A 20,366-nucleotide genomic window follows, 5' to 3' on the forward strand; every position below is an offset into this window, starting at 1 on the left:
AAAGTGAACGGAGGGAGTAGTAAAACAGAAGGTCAAGTTTGTTTTTAAATAAGTTTCAGAATTTTTTGACTTTTTTCGCAGTTACTATTTCTTTTCCCATATCAGGTGCATATACACCTGAGGGCCAAGGGGTATTTCCCCTTCAAGAACTAGAAAACAAACAGGAAAGTACTTGTTAATATAACTTGCTCCTGGAAGAAGCTTCTGTTAAGGCGGACCAGTAGAAGCCTCTCTACAAACCAATGTAATCATTTGGTTCTGTAGAGTCTGAACTTCGACAAATGACACAGAGCCTCCGCCAATTCAAGTAGATTTGTACTAATTATAGCATATCGAACACAGAAATGTCAAAACACCAATGGCAGCTACTAAGGTGTACATGCAAATTGCAATGTTTGAATACAGAGCACGCCAACCCCACAAACCACAATTTCCACAAAGATGTTGGTCAAATCACAAAGGAGGACCAGTGTTGTATTTTCCTTTCCAAATGGTGAAATAATATATTTTGGCAGTAGCATGAAACATGCAACGGATCATGATGTTTAGTGAAACAATTCATCCTTACACATGCTTTAAATTTTACTGAAGCAATCCAATTTTCCAGTGACCATTTTATATGCCAAACCTCCACCATTGCAATAATAATTGCCTTTTCAAAATCTGAAGCTATTGCATAAACGCATAGTTGCTACAAAAGCACCGAAGACGTTCAAAAACCTAGTTAAAACTGAGTAAGCCGTCCAAAGAAATACAATTACGATATTTCTGCAGTTGCTCTTCATTGAATTGTACATTCACGGCCGAGAAGGGTACACTGAATTTTAGTACATATAGGAGCATAACCCGTGGCATACTTATACATGAACTATGCATGAAGAGCAAGAAAACCAAATACAAATAGGGTATTACAACCCAAAGCTTGTGGAACCATCACAACTAGGAACAAATGATGCGCAAAATATAATCCACTATTTGCAAAACAAAAATATGCCATAACACAGATTTGGCAGGAACTCTCATCCTCCTCCATTTCTGGTCATTATACTTGAGATGTCCACGGTTATTGTTCACAAAATTCATAATCATGAAACAACAAACTACAACACAGCTTAAGTTTCTGATACTACATCTATAGCTCTCAGCGCTCACAACATGATAACATATAGGATACCACATGACTAAAAGCATGGCATCTCTAGAATCAAGGAAAACTGTGACACCCGCCAACAACAATGCAGAACTCGAACGGCATCTCCAACATTGTGGCACAAATTTCAACATCAAGCGCGGCAACTAAAATAAATCTCCTAAGATTGATTCAAAGCGGCAAAATCCTCGCAATGCAAAAACTCAGCAACGCCAGTTCTACTTCTAGTATCATTTTCAGTACCCAAAATCAAATAAAAAAATATCTAGCGCAGCCTGCACCTGCGTCTGGATCAAGCAAGGAGCTCGTAATTTTATGCTAAGAGGTTAGCTAATCGAAGTTTTAACACGGGAGATAACAAAAACTACACAGAGCTGCACATGCATACAATTAACTCAGCAGCTACACTGGAGTACCTAGGAGGGAAACAAAATCACGCAGAGTAACTGGGAGATGGTAATAGATTTTTCACCTGAAACGCCGACCCTGAGCTTGAGCTTGAAACCCTAGACGGGGTAGACACCAAAATCAAGGCCAAAGCTCGCAACCGGATGGGATGGGAGCGGTGGTTGAGCAATGGTGGGCAGATGGTGTGCCGGCGGCGACTACGATTTGGGAGGGGGGGGTCATGCACCAGCTGCGCAGATGCAACAGCAAGCGACAGCTGGCTACTGTACAAGGCAGGGACATGGAAATCGATCTCTCCAATCCGACACCGAGAGGAACGAGGCAGGCCAGCGGGCACCAGCCGGGGCACGGCGAGGCGAGGCGAGGGATTTGAGCTGGATTTTGGTCGGACCGATTGATGCGGGAGCAAGCGACGGGGCGGTGGCGCTCTTGTAGGGCGGAAGGTGGAGGCGGGTTCGGTCGGAGGGGCGAGCAAGTGGGGGTTTTGGCCTTTTGGGGCAAGTAAAATATGCGGCCGACGAGCGGTGCCTCGCCCGGCCACGTCGCCCCGGCGCCATTTTCAAGGGGCGCTGCTTCGCGCACCCCGACAGGTGTACCTCCGCCACTGTCGATGGGGGGCAGCCATTGGGAGGCGACGCCGGCAGCGCTCCCCGGGGTGTCGCCGGAACCGGGCAAGTGGGGCATGTGGGTCGCGGCTCGTGGTGGAGCAGTGGCCGTTGGATGCGGAAGGGAAGGGTTGCGATCCTCCGTGCGGGCGACACCTGTCCCCGCGTGCGCTTGTCGGGTCCGACCGGATGGCCAAGGATCAATCGGGTTAGGGGATTTAGGCAAATTTGACCTATAAACGAAATCAAATCATAGAACGAACTGTCCGTGAAACTATTTCACGCGGCTGACCTTTTTGTGTGACGCCCGACACGAAGGCGCCACACTACACTGTGCAACGCCTCACAGGTAGGCGCTACACGGCCAGCGTCGCACCCGTGTGATCCGAAAATTACTAAGTCAGTGTGCAGCGCCTGAGAGCTAGGCGCCACACTATACAGTGTAGCGCCTAGCTCCTAGGCGTTGCACTAGTGCAGCGCCTAGCTCCCAGGCGGTGCACTAGTGCAGCGCCTGAGAGCTAGGCGCCACGGATCAGCCGCGTGAAATAGTTTCACGGACAGTTCATTCTATGATTTGATTTCGTTTATAGGTCAAATTTGTCAATTTTGCCGGGGATTTACGCCTTTCTAGCGAGGGTGGGTTGGTTAGTTTAGTCATTGTATCGGAAGTATCTCGAAAAGTTGCAACTTGCATCAAAATCCCACGGCACGATCCATGATTAGGACATCTCCAAGGCTAGCCCCATTTTACTCTCATTTGTCTGCATCACATAGTCCGGACAATTTTGACATCCAATGGACTGCTTTATTTGGATTCGTATATGTGTTGGACGGTCTACAATCCAACTTCAAATTGAGGGGAAAATAGAAAAGTTTGGACTATCTGTCACGTCGGTCTAACAGTCCGACATCATTTCTTTTTACTTTTTCGTTGGAGCCCCATCCCCCCTCTCAACCAGGTTTCCCGTCGGATCCCTTCGCTTCCCAATGGGGGGTTTGCTGTCGGCTGAAAGTGCAACTAATATTCAGGTGATTTCATAATTCATAATAATATATAAATCATTGAACTAATACCTATTAAAAGAATATTTCAGGGAAGTTCAATCTAGGTATGGCAATGGGATGTGGATGTGGATCCCTCAAATGCAAAGGATAAAGCATTGACAAAAGCTTCAAGACTACTTTTTTTGTTAAGTGATCAAAGATCACATTGAGTCCATAGAAAAGTCAATACTATTAAAAGGGGGTGAGGTTTTGATCATGAATCATTTGCTTAAGTGCTTAGGGATATTGCTCCAAAACCCTCAGCCACACCCTCATATTCCTATTTGTCCAAAACCCTAAGGGATAATTAGATTTATGCCCCTAGTTGTGTCCCACTAGTCTGTTTTACCCCTAATTCCCAAAAGTCACCGGTTCTGTCCGAGTCACTTTGCTCCTCTTATGCTTTTGCCCTTTGACCGGTTGACCGTCAGTTTGAAAACTTCATAACTAATTCATAGTGAATCATAAAAATGCAAATAAGATACCAAAATGTTCAGAAAAACATCACCTATATGTCAGTGTCATTTGCATTCATGAAAAAAGTGTTGGAAAGTGCACATCCGAGTTTTAGCTCTTTTGATACCACCATGAATAGTGAACTCAAAAAAAATTCAAAAAAATATGGTGGCGAAGAACAACAAATGTTCTAAGTGCTTGCCAAGTTTCATTAGCGAACGACATTCGTGGATGTCGTGGCAAAAAAAATCTATTTTGGAGTGCTGATTGTTTTTTTTTGCCACGGCACCCACGAATGTTATTCCCTGATGAAACTTGGCAGGCACTTAAAACATTTGCCATTCTTTGCCACCATTTGTTTCTCAATTTTTTGAACTTTTTTAGATTTCACTATTCATGGTGGTAGCATAAAAGCTAAAACTCGGATGGGCACTTTCCAACACTTTTTTCATGAATGCAAATGACACTGACATATAGGTGATGTTTTTCTGAACATTTCAGTATCTTATTTTGCATTTTTCTGATTTAGTATGAATTAGTTATGAAGTTTTCAAACTGATGGTCAAACGGTCAAAGGGCAAAAGCACAATAGGAGCAAAGTGACTTGGACAGAACCAGTGACTTTTGGGAATTAGGGGTAAAACAGATGAGTGGGACAAAACTAGGGGCATAAATCTAATTATCCCAAACCCTAAAGTCAATCTCGGTCCCACCGATACACATCTATTCGGACCCATCGAGATACACTTGACAGAGCCAATGCCTGAACCCTAGCAACTTGGTCTCACCGAGATGACATTCGGTCCCACTGAAGTGCGCTTGCCAACCTTCTATAACCTATCGATTTCATCTCGGAATTTCTGAGTGGTTTCGATCGGTGTCACTGAAGTGTGGAAAGTGCTTAGGTCATCATCCATCGGTCCCTCTGAGTTGTTTCATCCGGTCTCACCTAAAATCCTAAAGTTCAAACCTTTTGCACTAGTCGGTCTCACCGAGTGATTCCACCCAGTCACACCGAATTGTGCACAAAGGTGGGTGATGGTTAGATTTTTGGTGATGGCTATATATACCCCACTCATTCCACCTACTCTCTGAGAGAGTATCCAGGGCGAAACTACCACTTCCCATATCCATTTTCTAAGAGAGAACCACGTACACTTGTGTTGAAATCAAGGAAATTCCACTCCAACTTCTGATCCTTGATTTCTAGCCCCCCTCAAGTTGCTTTCCACTCCAATCCTTCTCCTACCACCATATGTCAAATCTATGAGAGAATGATTGAGTGTTGAGGAGACTATCTTTTGAAGCACAAGAGCAAGGAGTTCATCATCAACAACAACATCTATTACCTTACGGAGAGTGGTGTCTCCTGGATTGGCTAGGTGTCACTAGGTGATATGTCAACAACGTATCTATAATTTTTGATTGTTTCATGCTATTATATTATCAATCCTGGATACTTTATATGCAATTTTGTATCATTTTGGGGGACTGATCTATTAACTTAGTGCCTAGTGCCTGTTGCTGTTTTCTACTTGTTTTTGGTTTTCCCCAAGAATTGTACCAAACGAAGTCCAAACGCTATGAAACTTTTTGACGATTTTTTTCTGGACATAAGAGACCCTTGGAACTTCAGGAGGAGACCAGATGAGAAGCAAGGAGACGACAAGGCAACAGGGGTCGCCCAGGGGGATAGGGCGTGCCCTGATGCCTTATGGGCCCCACGTGGCTTCCTCTAACCTAATTTTAGCGCTATAAATTCCCAAATATTCCAAAAACCCTAGAGAGCCAAACGAAACATTTTTCCGCCGCCGCAAGCTTCTATTCTTCCGTGATCCCATCTGGAGGCCTTTTCTGGTACTCTGTCGGAGGGGAAATCGATAACAGAGGGCTTCTACATCAACCTTGCTGCCCTTCTGATGATGTGTGAGTAGTTCACCACAGACCTACGGGGTCATAGTGATTAGCTAGGTGGCTTCTTTTCTCTCTTTGATCTTCAATACAATGTTCTCTCCGGAGATCGATTCGATGTGTAATCTTCTTTTGCGGTGTGTTTGTTAGGATCCGATGAATTGTGGTTTATGGTCAGATTATTCATTGAAAGTAATTAAGTCTTTTCTGAACTTTATGATGCATGATTGTTATAGTTTTGTATTTCTCTCCGATTTATCCATTTGGTTTGGCCAACTAGATTGATTTATCTTCAGTGGGAGAGGTGCTTTGTAGTGGGTTCAATCTTGTGGTGTCCTCACCCAATGACAGCAGGGGTAGCGAGGCACGTATTTGTATTGTTGTCATTAAGGGTAAAACGACGGGGTTTAATCATATTGCTTGGTTTTATTCTGTCTCCACCATGTCATCTTGCTTAAAGCGTTACTCTGTTTGTCATGAACTTAATACTATAGATGCAGGCAGGAGTCGGTCGATTGGTGGAGTAATAGTAGTAGATGCAGGCAGAGTCGGTCTACTTGTCATGGGCCTGATGCCTATATACATGATCATTGCCATGAATATCGTCATAACTATGCACTTTTCTATCAATTGCCCAACAGTAATTTGTCTACCCACCTTATGCTATGTTTCGAGAGAGAAGTCTCTAATGAAAACTATGGCCCAGGGGTCTACTTTAATCATATTACTAAAATAGAAAATACTTTGCTGCAATTTTACTTCTTTTATTTTACTTTTCAATTCACTACAAGAATCAGGCACTTTGCCGTCTGCCATGGCTGACGACAAAGGCATGTCCGGCGGACGGCAAAGGCCTTTGTCGTCCGCCAGCGGACAGCAACATGTTCGGCTGAATAGGCTACGGCGAAGGGCTCTTTGCCGTCTGCTGGCGGACGGCAAAGATGAAATGGTCTTTGTCATCCGCCAGTAGACGGCAAAGAGCCTGGACGGCACACGTGGAAGGTTAGGTCCGTTAGGGGGTTAACGGCGTGCTTTGCCGTCTGCTGGCGGACGGCAAAGTCTTTTGCATCTTTGTCGTCAGCCAGCAGACGGCAAAGTGCCCATATACCGAAAAAGGCTTTCGCCCCGCTTTATATTATAAAGCCAACCGCACAGCAAGCATCCAACAAGGTCCAACACACACACACGCACACACATACGGAGGTCCACAGGGACAAATAGTACACGAAAGGGTCAATACTAAGGGCACAACACAACAAGCCCTAAACCCAAAACACACACGCCACAAACCACATAACCGCCAGGCGGTCTAGTCATGCTCAGGTGGAGGAGGCGGCAGCGGGGGAGCCACGCGGAGCGCCATCGAGCGAAGATCGGAGAGGAGGGCGGTGATGACGTCTCGGTCCTGGGGGCGGCTAAGCGGCCGCCAAAGCTGCAGGTAACCACACAATTTGAAGATTGCGTCAGTCGCACGACGGAGGGGCACCTTCTGAATAACAAGCTTATTTCGAATGTTCCAAAGCGTCCAGGCGAGAACCCCAACGCACAGCCATCTAATATGGCGGTAGCGAGCAGGGCAGGCGTTAAGCTCGGCAAGCAGGTCGGGAAAGTTGGTATTACACCACTGTCCGCCAACCGTTTCGCGGAAGCAGGCCCAAAGGAACTGGGCAGAGTGGCACGAGAAAAAGATGTGGTTAGCATCCTCAATCGTGCCACAAATGGGGCACATCCCATCACCCGGGCCATTACGCTTGAGGACATCAACCCCAGAGGGGAGGCGTCCACGGATCCATTGCCACAGGAAGATCCTGATCTTCAGCGGGAGACGGATGTCCCAGATCATGCTAAAAGGTTCCGGGGCCGTCGAGGGAGCAATGGCGCCGTACAGGGACTTCGTGGAGAAACGTCCAGAGGGCTCGAGGCGCCAGGACAGAACATCCCGGTCCTCCGCCACGTCCATCGGCATAAGTGCGATGTCTTGGAGGAGGGAGTCCCAGGCAGCCACCTCGAGGGGGCCAAAGGGGCGCCGGAAGGCGAGACGCCCTAAGTCAATAAGGGCCGTCTCGACAGAGACCCGAGGGTCAGCCGTAATGGCAAAAAGTTCTGGGAAACGCGCCGCCAGGGGGGCGTCCCCAAGCCAGCGGTCGAACCAAAACAAGGTCGAGGCTCCGGAGCCAACTGAGATGGATGTGCCGATGCGTAGTACGGGTAGAAGCTGGATCACGGACTTCCAGAACTGGGAACCACCCGTACGTTGGCAAAAGGCAAGAGGTTGGCCACGGAGGTACTTATTACGGATGATGGAGAGCCAGAGGCCTCCCTCCCCATTGGCAATACGCCACAACCATCGGGTCAGGAGGGCAATGTTCATGCGTCGGGAGGACAGGATCCCAAGGCCCCCCTGGTCTTTGGGTTTGCAGATGTCGGGCCAGCTCACCATATGGTACTTCTGCTTGTCGCCCTCGCCAGCCCAGAAGAACCTCGACTGGTATTTGGCCACCTCCTGATGGAGGGTCTCATACCGGCTGTAGAAGCTCATGAGAAACCAGAGAAGGCTAGCCAGCGAGGAGTTGATTAGGATCACCCTGGCAGCCTTCGACAGCTAGCGTCCCCTCCAGGGTTCGACCCTGTGCTGCATCCTAGTCACCGTCGGGCGAAGATCCGCGACGGTGAGTCTGGAGTCACTAATGGGCACCCCCAAGTAGGTGGTGGGGAAGGTGCCCAGGCGGCAGTTAAGCCGGTCCGCAATGGCCAAAGCTTCGTCCGAGGGGTAGCCGAGGACCATCACTTCGCTCTTGTCGAAGTTGATGGTGAGTCCCGACATCTGTTGGAAACACATGAGGAGGAACTTCGGGTTGGCGATGTCGGACGCGGAGCCCTCCACCATGACAATGGTGTCGTCCGCATATTGGAGGAGGGAGACTCCTCTTCCGTCCACAAGGTGGGGGACAACGCCCCGGATATGGCCGCAAGCTTTGGCCTTATCAAGGACGACCGCAAGGGCATCGACAACCATGTTAAAGAGGAACGGGGAGAATGGGTCACCCTGGCGAACCCCACATAAGGTGGGGAAGTAAGACCCGATCTCGCCGTTAATGTTGACCGCCGTCCGGCCGCAGGTGACAAGTTGCATAACCCGTGTCACCCAGCGGTCGTCGAAGCCCTTCCGAAGCAATACTTCCCGAAGGAAGGGCCAGTGGACTGTGTCGTAGGCCTTGTGAAAGTCGAGCTTAAGGAACACTGCGCGGTGGTGCTTGGATCGAACTTCATGGAGGACTTCGTGAAAGACCAACACCCCATCCAAAATAAATCGGCCTTGGATGAAGGCGGATTGGTTGGGGTGGGTGACAGAGTCCGCAAGAAGGGTCACCCTATTGGCGTACCCTTTGGCCAGGATCCTGAAGATCACGTTAATCACGGTGATCGGGCGGAACTGGCGGATGTCCGAGGCCCCAGGAACCTTTGGGATGAGGGTAATGATCCCATAGTTAGGCGCCCAAGGTCCATGGTCCCAGAGAAGAACTCGTCGAAGAGGGCCATGACCTCCAGTTTGATGGTTTGCCAGAATGTTTTAAAGAACAATACTGGCAATCCATCCGGGCCCGGAGCCGAGGAGGGGTTCATGCCTTTAATCGCCGCAAGGACCTCCTCCTTTGAGAAAGGCGCCACTAAAGCGGCATTGGCCTCGGCGGAAACAAGCTGGGCACCTGACCAGGTATCGGGGGCCAGCGCAGCCCCACCCCGAGGGGTGGGGGTGAAAAGGGCTTTATAGAAGCCATCTACGTGGGCGCGGATGTCCGAGGGTCGAACAAGCTGAGTATCACCCGCCCAAAGGGAGTGAATGGAGTTGCGGCGACGCCGGCCGTTGGCAATCGCCTAGAAGTAGGCCGTGTTGGCGTCGCCCTGGAGCACCCACCGTTGGGTGCCGCGCAACCGCCAGTAGGCCTCTTTGTCGGCGTAAATGACCGAGAGCTGGTCCTCGAGATCATATCTCAACATCCACTCATCCGGGGAGATCCCGGACGAGTCAGCACGGGCGTCCAGGGCCTGGATGGCACTCAAGAGGGCCTTCTTGCGGTCACGGATATCACGGCCGAGGTTCGCGCCCCAGCCCTTCATAAATTGGCGGGCTAGCTTGGCGCAAAACTGCCAGGAGTCGACCGCGGACATGGCGCGGTGGGGGGAGTCGCGCGCGGCGGTCCACTTAGCCGCAACAGCCGCGCGGAACCCGGCTTGGTTGAGCCAGAAGAGCTCGAACCGGAACCATCAGCAGAGGAGAGGAGGAGAGGGATATGATCAGAGCCGATCTTGGTAATAGCCTGAACCGAGGCCAGGGGGCATCTGAGCTCCCATTCCGGGGAAACTAAGACGCGGTCCAGGACAGACTGCGTCGGGTTCGCCTGGCGGTTAGTCCAGGTGAACCGGGGCCCCGTGCGCTCGAGCTCACGGAGGCCAAGCTCCGCGATGCAGTCGTTAAACATCTGCATCCGGGGGCGATTAACCCGGTCATTGTTCTTCTCATCCGGGGAGCGGATGAGGTTAAAGTCACCACCCACCACAGCAGGTAGGGGGAAGCGGAGATCTTCTGCTGCAGCTCGGCGAGGAAGGTCGGGGAGCGGCTGTGATCCGCCGGTCCGTAGACGATGATGACCTCCCATTTGAAGTTGAGCGCGCGCTCGAAGATGTCCATACTAACGAAGAACTCACCCTGATCCATACCTCCCACCTCAAAGGTGGCATCCTTAACACCTAAGAGGATGCCACCCGAGTGGCCACTGTTCCCACTAGAAGGGAGCCAATGCCAGGCGAACAGGTGGGAGCTAAGGCTGTCAAGCTCGGGGAGACAGAAATCCGTGCGCATGGTTTCTTGGATGGCGATGATGTCGATGTGCTTGTCCCGGATGTACTCAACTAGCTGGCGGCGGCGGCCGTCATGGCCGAAGCCGCGAATGTTCCAGAAAAGGGCGCGCATCTAAACCGCCATTGAGGGGCTGCTTGACCCCAGGACGGTGGAAGCACTATGAGCTCTAAGAACGGCAGTGCGAGAGCGAGTGCGGCCACGGATCTCCTCGACCGGCTTCCCAGAGGGCTGGGGTGCTGGGGTGCGGAGGAGGCGGGCTCGTGTCTCGGCGAGTTTCCCGTCAAGGATCTCGCGGGCCTGGATAGCCGCAATCTGCTCCAAGGGGGGGCCAACCTCCCCTCTGAAAACTACGGACAAGTCTAGGGCCACCTTGGCAAGGCGGCCGAGCGGAACGGCTTCGAGCGCAGAAAAAGAGCAGCTGGAAGAACTGGAAGGGATGTCGATCGCACCTGACTCGAGGTTCCGGGCCGCAGCCCGGATCTCAGCCCGCTCGGAGATGGACGGCGCTGGGAGGCCGGCCGGGCGATCCGCATCGAGCCGGGCGCTGCGGCAGGAAGTCGTCACCGGGGTCGATGAGGCCCGAGCCCGACGGACGTAGGGCACCGATCAAGGCGGGTGGGAGGCGACGGGGGTGACCACCTCCTCGGAGGCCACCAGCAACAGACGAGTCGGGGAAGCAGGCACCAGAGGGATCATACGGGCTCCAGACACCGCCTGAGGAGAGGGCGGGTCCGGGGCCGGCGGATCCGGGGCCGGCGCGTCGTCAACCGGGGCCAGGGAGGGAGCCGGGGGGGAGGCGGGAGGCGGCGGCGCATCTGCCCCAGGGGGTCCATCGGGGGGATCCGAGGGGGGAGGCACCGACGTCGGCGAGGCCGGAGGCAGCAAAGAAGTCGAGGCCGGAGACGAGGGTGCTGTGGCCACCACGGGAAGGACGCACGGCGAGCACGGCGGATATGCCGGGAGGACGAGGAGGCTGACGCTGGAGATGTCGCTGAGCTCGGCCGAAGAGGAGGGAGAGGAGACAGGAAGCGTGGCGGGGGCGGCCTCGGCGAAGAAGGTCAACCCACGCGACCGGCCCGCACCCGCGCCCCACGCCCCGGAGGTGGAGAGGGGTCCCGTGAGGGGGAGCGGCTGCGGCCAGAGCGCTCGTCGTCGTCCTCCGGATCCTCGTGGCGGGAGGGGCGCGGACGGCGGTAGTGGGAGTCGTCGCGGGGGTCCACGCCGCCCCCACCAAAATGGCCATCAGCGAGGTGTCGAGGGCGGCCGACATGGTTGGGAGGCTCGGGGTAGATCTTGAGGTCGAATCCCTAGTCGTTGAAGAACACACGAACGGTGGCACGGAGGGTGGAGGAGTCCAAGCACTTGACCTTGACACGAACCTCCTCCTCCTTGCAGAGGGAGAGCTCGTCCACCACCACCACCTTGCCTAGGAGCTTGGACATGCTCCGGATCACCTTCTCAGAGCGGGCGATGTCGGGGAGGCCCGCTATGAGGATCCAAGCGGTGTCTAGCACGGCAACCGCCTTGGGGTCCAACAGGGGCTCAGAGATGTTGACGACGAGTTTGTTGAGGGCGAGGGTGATGTCGTCGCTACGGGTGCAGAGGCCCAGGCTGAGAGCGTCGGGGAAGACCACAGTGAAGGAGCTATCCGAGGTCGGAGTCACCTGCCAGTCCCAGACGCGACGGCAGAGGTGGTTAAGCTCCGCCTCGATCATCTCTGGCGAAGCGACCCCGGCACCCACGATGGAGACGACAACAAGGAGCGACGGAGACGGGGGGGGGGGACGTCCTCCACCTCGATGTGGAAGAATCCGAGGCCCTCGATGTCGTGGCCGTACTGTAGGGTAACGCAGCAGAAAACAAAAAATTTCCGACCTACGCACCAGCACAGGACCACTATGGAGACTGCATACATGGTTTGATCTTTTTCGTTACCGACTCGTAGCGCAGCGGGAAGTAGAGTCGATGATGATCGGCGGTGCAGATCCCCGCAACTAGGATTTACAACCTCCCAACCGTGAGGATGTATACCCTGATCTGCTCCTCAGACAACCCTCCGGGAGGCGGTCGAACAGCCCCCCGGACGGTGTCGCGGACAGCCCTTCGGGAGGACCTTCGAAACTCGAACGGTCACTCGGACAGCCCTTCGGGAGGACCTTCGAAACTCGGACGGTCACACGGACAGCCCTTCGGGAGGCACTCACGAACTAAGACCGAAACTACGATCTCTCTACAGAGTTGCACACATACGGTGTCATCTATCCGGCAGGGCTTCGCCGTCCAGAACTAGTTCCTGCCGGAACCCAGACAGCCTTACGGCTCTACGAAACTCTTTTCGTGGGAGGGAGAGAAGAAGCCAGATAATGCATGGCATGTGTATGAGAGCAAGGGATGAGTGTGGAGGGCTGCCCCTCCACCTCTATTTATAGGAAATCCCAAGGGGGTAGGGTAGTTTCACAAAAAACCCAAAATGCACATGAATGAAGTCCTTCCACAAGGACCTAGGAGTGAAACCAATGAACAAGAGGGTCCCCAAGGGGGGATACCCCATGTGGCCGGCCACACCCCCATGAGGGGCCCAAAAAATGGCTCCTATCCATCCATGTCATCCCCAAGATCTTTTGGAGCAAAGCCCCAAAAGGTGGCTTTCCATAAAGTAACCATAAAGCTGATTTTCACTATTCACGACGACATTTTTCAGCGTCTGATCGAACTGAAAATATTTATGTGGGCTAAGAACATTTCCAGTACCCACTAAAATGATTTTCAACGCGTTCCGAAACAATTCCGGTTTTAGTGATTTTCATCTGCGAAACGCATCTGAAGTGGCTCCGGCAGCTCCGGAACATTTCCGGTTTTTATCTCAGAAAATTCCAAAAAGCTTCCAGAATGATTCTGGCATCCTCCAAGAATTATCAGGCATGTGCCGAAACCAATTTGACTTAATGGTGTATCCCGAAACAACTTTTCGGTATCATCGAAACTTATCCGATGACCTCTCTCTGCGGTACGATTCCGCTGTCCGAAACTTTTCGGTGTCCGAAACTTTTTCGGTGATTTTCTCTCAGTCCCTGTCTAGTATTCAGCAGATAGATGACCCTTAAGCGTGTGACCCTATAGGTTCGGTGAAGTATAGACATGACCCGGAACCCCTTCCGATCAATGATCAACATCGGAGCCGTGGACACCCATATTGACCCCTATACCCACACGAATAAATATTCGAGTGAACCTCCAGTTGCCGTGTGCTATTCCTGTTGCTTCGCGATATGTTACAAATACCCGAGGTGAGACATGTTGGCATTCCCGTGGATCAACAACTTGTCCACTATGCTAGTTACCTCGTTACCGGTTTTGTTCTCTTTTCTCGTTTCCGTGTTCCGGCATCCCAGTGATCAAATCACACTGTGTCTGGCCAGACGATGATGGATACCGTAATACCGAGAGGGCCCGAGAATATCTCTCCATCGTCGGAGGAGCAAATCCCAATCTTGAGCTATCAAGTTACTTGACACACTTTTCCATGAACCCGTAAGCCGCCGTAATAGCCACCCATTTACGGATGACGTTTAACAAACCCCAAAGTTCATGAAGCAAGCATGAAGAAACTCGATACTCTCATGGTCTAAGGAATCATGCAAACGTTAACCATCTCTGTGTTATGCACCATTAACTTGTGACGAATGAATCTCTTAGCATAACATCAATCCGGGTCGATTCAACACAAATGTTCTCTTAACATTGTGCCCTCAAAATTGCTGGCATAGACATGCCCATGATCAGGAAAACAGAACCATCATGCAACACTTGAGCTAGTCTTAGAGGCCAGACTAGGAATACTTCTTACCGTTTATTATTCCACACGTGCATATGAGTCTTCCTCCGAGCCTCGTGGATATTGCAGACTCGAGAATCATTGCAGTTATAGCATGGAACATAAACATAATTATGAACTTGGAGATAAATAATATCATTTATTATTGCCTCTAGGGCATATCTCCTACAGACTCCCACTTGCACTAGAGTCAATAATCTAGTTAATGCTAATGCACTTCACACCTCTGGCATACTGGTGTAAAAAATGCTTCGCATGTGGTATAGCCTGATGTCCATCGGATCTGACAACTTCAGCTCCGTGTCTATCTCTGCATATCCTCGCATTTTCACGCTTTCACAAAATTCATATTTTGTGCGGACTTGGGTTTTATGTATGTGAATCACAGGTCGAACCTGGATTCCTCAGACTGAGTTATGGAGAAACTACCTGTAGTAGTGTCCCATTGACAAAAGCCATCTTGGAACCATAGTAAGTTCATGAATGAACTATATGTTCAACATCTTGTTTGTCGCTTCTAAAGCGTCAACATACTTAGTCATTTGTTATAGAATTCGCCACAGTATCCTGTTGGGAACAATTTCCAACTACCGTGCCACCATATTGTGTATTACACAAAACCCTTAACTTAAATCGAAAATCGCATGGAGAAAAGATGAAGACTGTATCGATGTAACATTTTACAACGAACTCTTCATGATCTCCGCTTGCGAGAAAACATATCATCAGTACTTACTCTAGTACTCAATGACATCTTTCACTGTTGTCCCATGATCAGTACTTTGATCACTTTGGTATCCATACTCGCAACACCTTGGGAGTATCGGACATATCTGGTTGTTTTACATACCATGGAATACATGATTAATCCAAACACAAAAGTGTGTGGAATCTGCATCATGTATTTTGCTCATCAGTGTTTTGGGACACCGAGTCTTGCAAAAAACTCTTCCATGTGACTCCGGCAAGAATCACTCCCTGGCGGTTTTAAATGCTAAAAGGTTTTAGCACCTTGTCAATATGTATTCATTGCTTAGCCCTATTAGGTAAATCTATCTCCATAGATCATTATGCCTAATATTGAGGCTATTTAGCCTAAGCACTTCATCAAAAACTATTTTCAAATGAAGTCCTAATTCGTGTCAAGAAATTTATTTCCAATTAACAATGTGTCAAGCACACAAGGTTTTTAGAAATATTATTACGCTCCCACTTACTTTCTTGAATTACAAGCATCTTCGTTACCCATTGATGAAGTCAAACCCCTTTGACCATTTCATCAAAGCACGAAGATTCCAACTCCATTTTGCTCTCTTCTGTCCATCGCTGGAACTCTGAAGTTTGCACCCTTACTAGCATCCTCTGGATAGACAAAATGCTTTGGACTGTAACACATGCAAGTCCTTGGTTTCATTTCCATCAGATGGAAATCCTATTGTCATCCATGTTTCATATCTCATGATTGAAATATGTATTAATTGCTAGTTCAACCCGAACCGACTTTAAGCATCGCTACGATGAAAACAACCTCATCGTAGTCAACTCTTGAACTTGTTATTTCAACAAGTCGAGCTTTATGGATAAAACATTTTTATCCGTATCAGTTTTAAGTTCCATAAATATTCGTTAGACTCTAAGTCTTCCGAAAGGTGTATCAAGGTTTAAATCTTGAATCACTTATATGGAAACTAACTCGGGTTGTATTGGCATTTAGCCAATTCCGGAGTCAGGGCCCATCAACGCTTCCTTGTGTATCGTAGGTATAATGTTGTCTAACAACAATATCTCGTTTGCGCACCTGAGAGGTTTGCACGAGCCTTGCCTACGTGGTTCAGCTGCAAGTTCGACCGAAGTTCATACATTTTATTGTAGAGACTTCCGTATCAGTCGCAGTAGGAAACTCTGGAATTACTTCCAAGGTCTCTTTCCTTTGATCTGATGACGTAGATACTGTTTATCTCGTCGAGTTGCACTATTCTCCCACTCACCTTTTTGAAAGAACCATTCTCTTTAAAAGCACACCGTTTCGCGGCAAAACTATTTGCCTCGGTATAGTGAGGGAGGAATACCCAACATTTTGGTATAACCTACAAAGTAGCACTTGTCTGATTTGGAATAGGTTTGTAACCTTTTACACAAGCCCCATATTCCAAATGTTAAGAAAAGATATAACATGGTTGGGCGTACCATACCATGGCTTCATTTCAACAGACCCGATGTAGCTCTTTTCAGTGTAAAAGCCGCAGTCTCTAAAGCATCACTTTAAAAGGGATAATGGCAAATTTATTTATGTCATCTTTGACCTTACCATGTCATAAATGGTTTGATTACATCTCCACGGACTTTCCACTTGCAGTGGTGTTCCGGGAGGTGCAAGTTATGAAACCCCTTTCACAACTCATCAGACATTCGCTAAACATGTAACTCAAATATTCCTTTGTGCAATCAAATTGCAGAAACATAATTTTCTTGTTACAATAACTTCTACTTCATTTTTGAAAACCTTTCGAATGATTTCAAAAGATCCAGACTTACGTCTCATCAAGTAAATATCCATATATCTACTTGAGTCATTTCTGAAGATAAATAAATCCACCACTAACAACACTTATCGGACTACACACATCAAATGTATGATCACTAATAAGTTTGTTGTTCGTTCCTTATGGCCTGTGAACGGTATTTTAGTCACTTCACTTTTCGGAGGAAAGTTGCAAGTGTCAGATGATTCAAAATCAAAAAGACTTCAAAATCCATCATAATGGAATTTTCCATGCGGGTTTCTCCAATGTGACCAAATGTAGTGCCACACTTGTGTGGTATTCTTTTAGTCTTGCGACATTTAGCGTCAGTGTTATGGATGTATCATATTACCATCAATATTCATAACATACATGCCATCTTGGATGGAAGCATGGCCCTTCATGTTATTCATAATACTTAACAACAATTGTTGTTTTTATGAACAACTCTTTTGCAACAAACATTGTGCAATGGGCTAGAGTGTATGAAACTCTAAAATGAATTATGAAAGTAAACCCAGAGGTATTGTATTATTATCAATATTCATAACATACATCTCATTCATAATGAAAGTATGGCCCTTGTGTTATTCATAACATCGAACATAAAAAGTTCTCTTATGAACAACCTTCTTGCAAGATACCTTATGCAATGGGCTAGAGTTTGTAAAACTCTAAATGAATTATGAAAATAAATACAGACGGCAATACACCGATGGAAGGTATAGTAACATTTACTATGTTCCCTGTGTATACCTTAACCTCATTTCAGGCTAGTCTTTTTAGGCCATAGTAGCTCTTACATTGATTCATAACAGAATGCAATCGAGCGGGTATCTTTGTGATTAACTCACAATACCCAAGAATTAGTGATTAACATGTTTAACCATAATTCCCAAGAACTATATCTTTGACCAGCCTACTATACATCAAAAACTTGTATGACATTCATACATGAGCTGGATATTCCAGTCATCTTTCTTTCTGCCTTTATACTTCTAACAGTTTAACTTTTAGTATTTCTCCTACTCGCAAAAGAAGCACCCAACTTAAGAGTGGCGTTAGCCCCGGACTTCCTAGGCGTGTAAGTCATACTAACACCCTTTGGACACTTCCTTTCTCTTTAAGTTGTTGTTTTATTCACCTTTCATTATATGACAGGCGTTCTTCTGGATCCCTTTCCCAACAGTCAAATGCATAGTAAACACTTTTACTAATACTTGCAAACAAACATTGCTTTGTTTGTATCTGAAATAATTTTCAGTTCCATGAATATCATATAACTATCCCAACTTTCGAAGTTTGGGTTTCATGGAAGCAAACATATTCCACTTGACCGTAACAGAATTCTAGCTTTTGGATCGAAGGACGAGAGTCACATGATCCATAGCATTAGCGGGAGGATACGGAAAGCATGCGATAGGACAAAGTCCTTCTCGGCACTTTTGAGGACAATCCTCATATTACGTTACCAATCGTAAAGTTTTAACCAGATATTTAACAGCTATTCAATTTTAACAGGGAAAGTGGAATCGCGAGCCATTATTCTACAACTATTTTGCAAGAAACACTTAGACAGTGTTCATAATTAATTGCACTGAGAATTAAACATGTTAATTCAACAGTGCGCTCCCACTCAAATCAATATCTCTCATAATTGATTTAGAGTGATTCAAGATCCATATTTCTATTCGATGCCATTGACGGGTTCATCACTGATGACACGAATTTCAATCGGTAGGCCAACTTGCCGATCACATCTCTATGTGATTCTTGTTCATCTTTCGATGGGCGTGTTCCGAGCTCAGGACTCTCCTGCCTGAACGTCAAAGACAACCAAGTGATCTTGCTGCGAGGTCTGACCTCACCCGCCTCATTCCTCTCGATTCGTTCGTGCTCATGTGTACATGGCGCACCCCGAAAAGATACGAATTTCAGACGGTGCTACACTTGGGTGAACACTAACTACTTTGATATTTTAAGTGAGAGATCACCCTAATAAAAAGCGACTACCGCGCAATCAAGAAGGGTGCATCATAAGGGATAAACATCTCAGGCAATTCATAATAGCATGATATGGTATATCCCTTTCTGACGGAGAAGTCTTTCATTTCTTCGTCTTCGGCATTCGCGTCAGTGTTCACCTTCGCGAAGATTGCCACCACCTTGTCGATGCACCAGATAATATTGCTATCTCTATAGCTAATAAAATAAGTGCATTACTTAAGGTTGACACGCAGGTCATTAAAGTGACAATCATATGGCTCCAGCCATCATGCCGAATCATGACACGCAGGTCATGTTAATTACATCATATAGTCATCTCATACATAATCAAATTGAATATGAGCATTGCTATACCACATCACATGCACATCCTGCAAAACCAAGTTAGACGCCTCTAATCGGTTTATGTAAAATTTTATTTTACGTGGCTTCTAAGGTTTTGACTTAAACCGCAGCTACCAACGTTTTATCATCAAGTATGATTATTCAAGTTGCTAGATTAACATCTCGGGGTGTATGAAACACGAGATAATTAAATCTCGAGCCCCATACTAAACTTCGTCATACGCATGACCCCCGTGCAGATCATATCTGCAATGCCCTTTCATCTGCGAATTTCATCTTTATTTTGACTACGGCAGAACCCAAAGAACTGATAGCACTTCCATGATCAATCAGGATCACGGATTGCCAGAACTTTGTCAAATTCCACAATGCTGTCTCGAGATTGAGCAAACGCAAATTCTAGGGAAGCAACAAGAACCTCGGGTAACAGATTTCATCTCTCACCCGCATAAATAATTTTCAGCAATAGATCTCATCTACTACCTAATTATATTATGCAATACCCATACATCTCCATGTATTCTAGATCAAAACCTGCATCTACGCATAGCACGGCTCTTGATGCCACTATAGGGTAACGCAGCAGAAAACAAAAAAATTCCGACCTACGCACCAGCCCAGGACCACTATGGAGACTGCATACATGGTTTGATCTTTTTCGTTATCGACTCGTAGCGCAGCGGGAAGTAGAGTCGATGACGATCGGCGGTGCAGATCCCCGCAGCTAGGATTTACAACCTCCCAACCGCGAGGATGTATACCCTCATCTGCTCCTCAGACAACCCTCCGGGAGGCGGTCGAACAGCCCCCCCGGACGATGTCGCGGACAGCCCTTCGGGAGGACCTTCGAAACTCGAACGGTCACTCGGACAACCCTTCAGGAGGACCTTCAAAACTCGGACGGTCACACGGACAGCCCTTCGGGAGGCACTCACGAACTAAGACCGAAACTACGATCTCTCTACAGAGTTGCACACATACGGTGTCATCTATCCGGCAGGGCTTCGCCGTCCAGAACTAGTTCCTGCCGGAACCCAGACAGCCTTACGGCTCTACGAAACTCTTTTCGTGGGAGGGAGAGAAGAAGCCAGATAATGCATGGCATGTGTATGAGAGCAAGGGATGAGTGTGGAGGGCTGCCCCTCCACCTCTATTTATAGGAAATCCCAAGGGGGTAGGGTAGTTTCACAAAAAACCCAAAATGCACATGAATGAAGTCCTT

At 48.2% G+C, this 20,366-nt stretch overlaps 1 pseudogene; it reads right to left on the reverse strand.

The window, feature by feature from the left end:
- Positions 1–1,678: 1,678 nt before the first annotated feature.
- On the reverse strand, positions 1,679–2,183 carry LOC123053549 (uncharacterized; annotated as a pseudogene).
- Positions 2,184–20,366: the final 18,183 nt, after the last annotated feature.

Source organism: Triticum aestivum, chromosome 2D, assembly GCF_018294505.1.
Source record: "Triticum aestivum cultivar Chinese Spring chromosome 2D, IWGSC CS RefSeq v2.1, whole genome shotgun sequence".
Lineage (NCBI taxonomy): Eukaryota > Viridiplantae > Streptophyta > Magnoliopsida > Poales > Poaceae > Triticum > Triticum aestivum.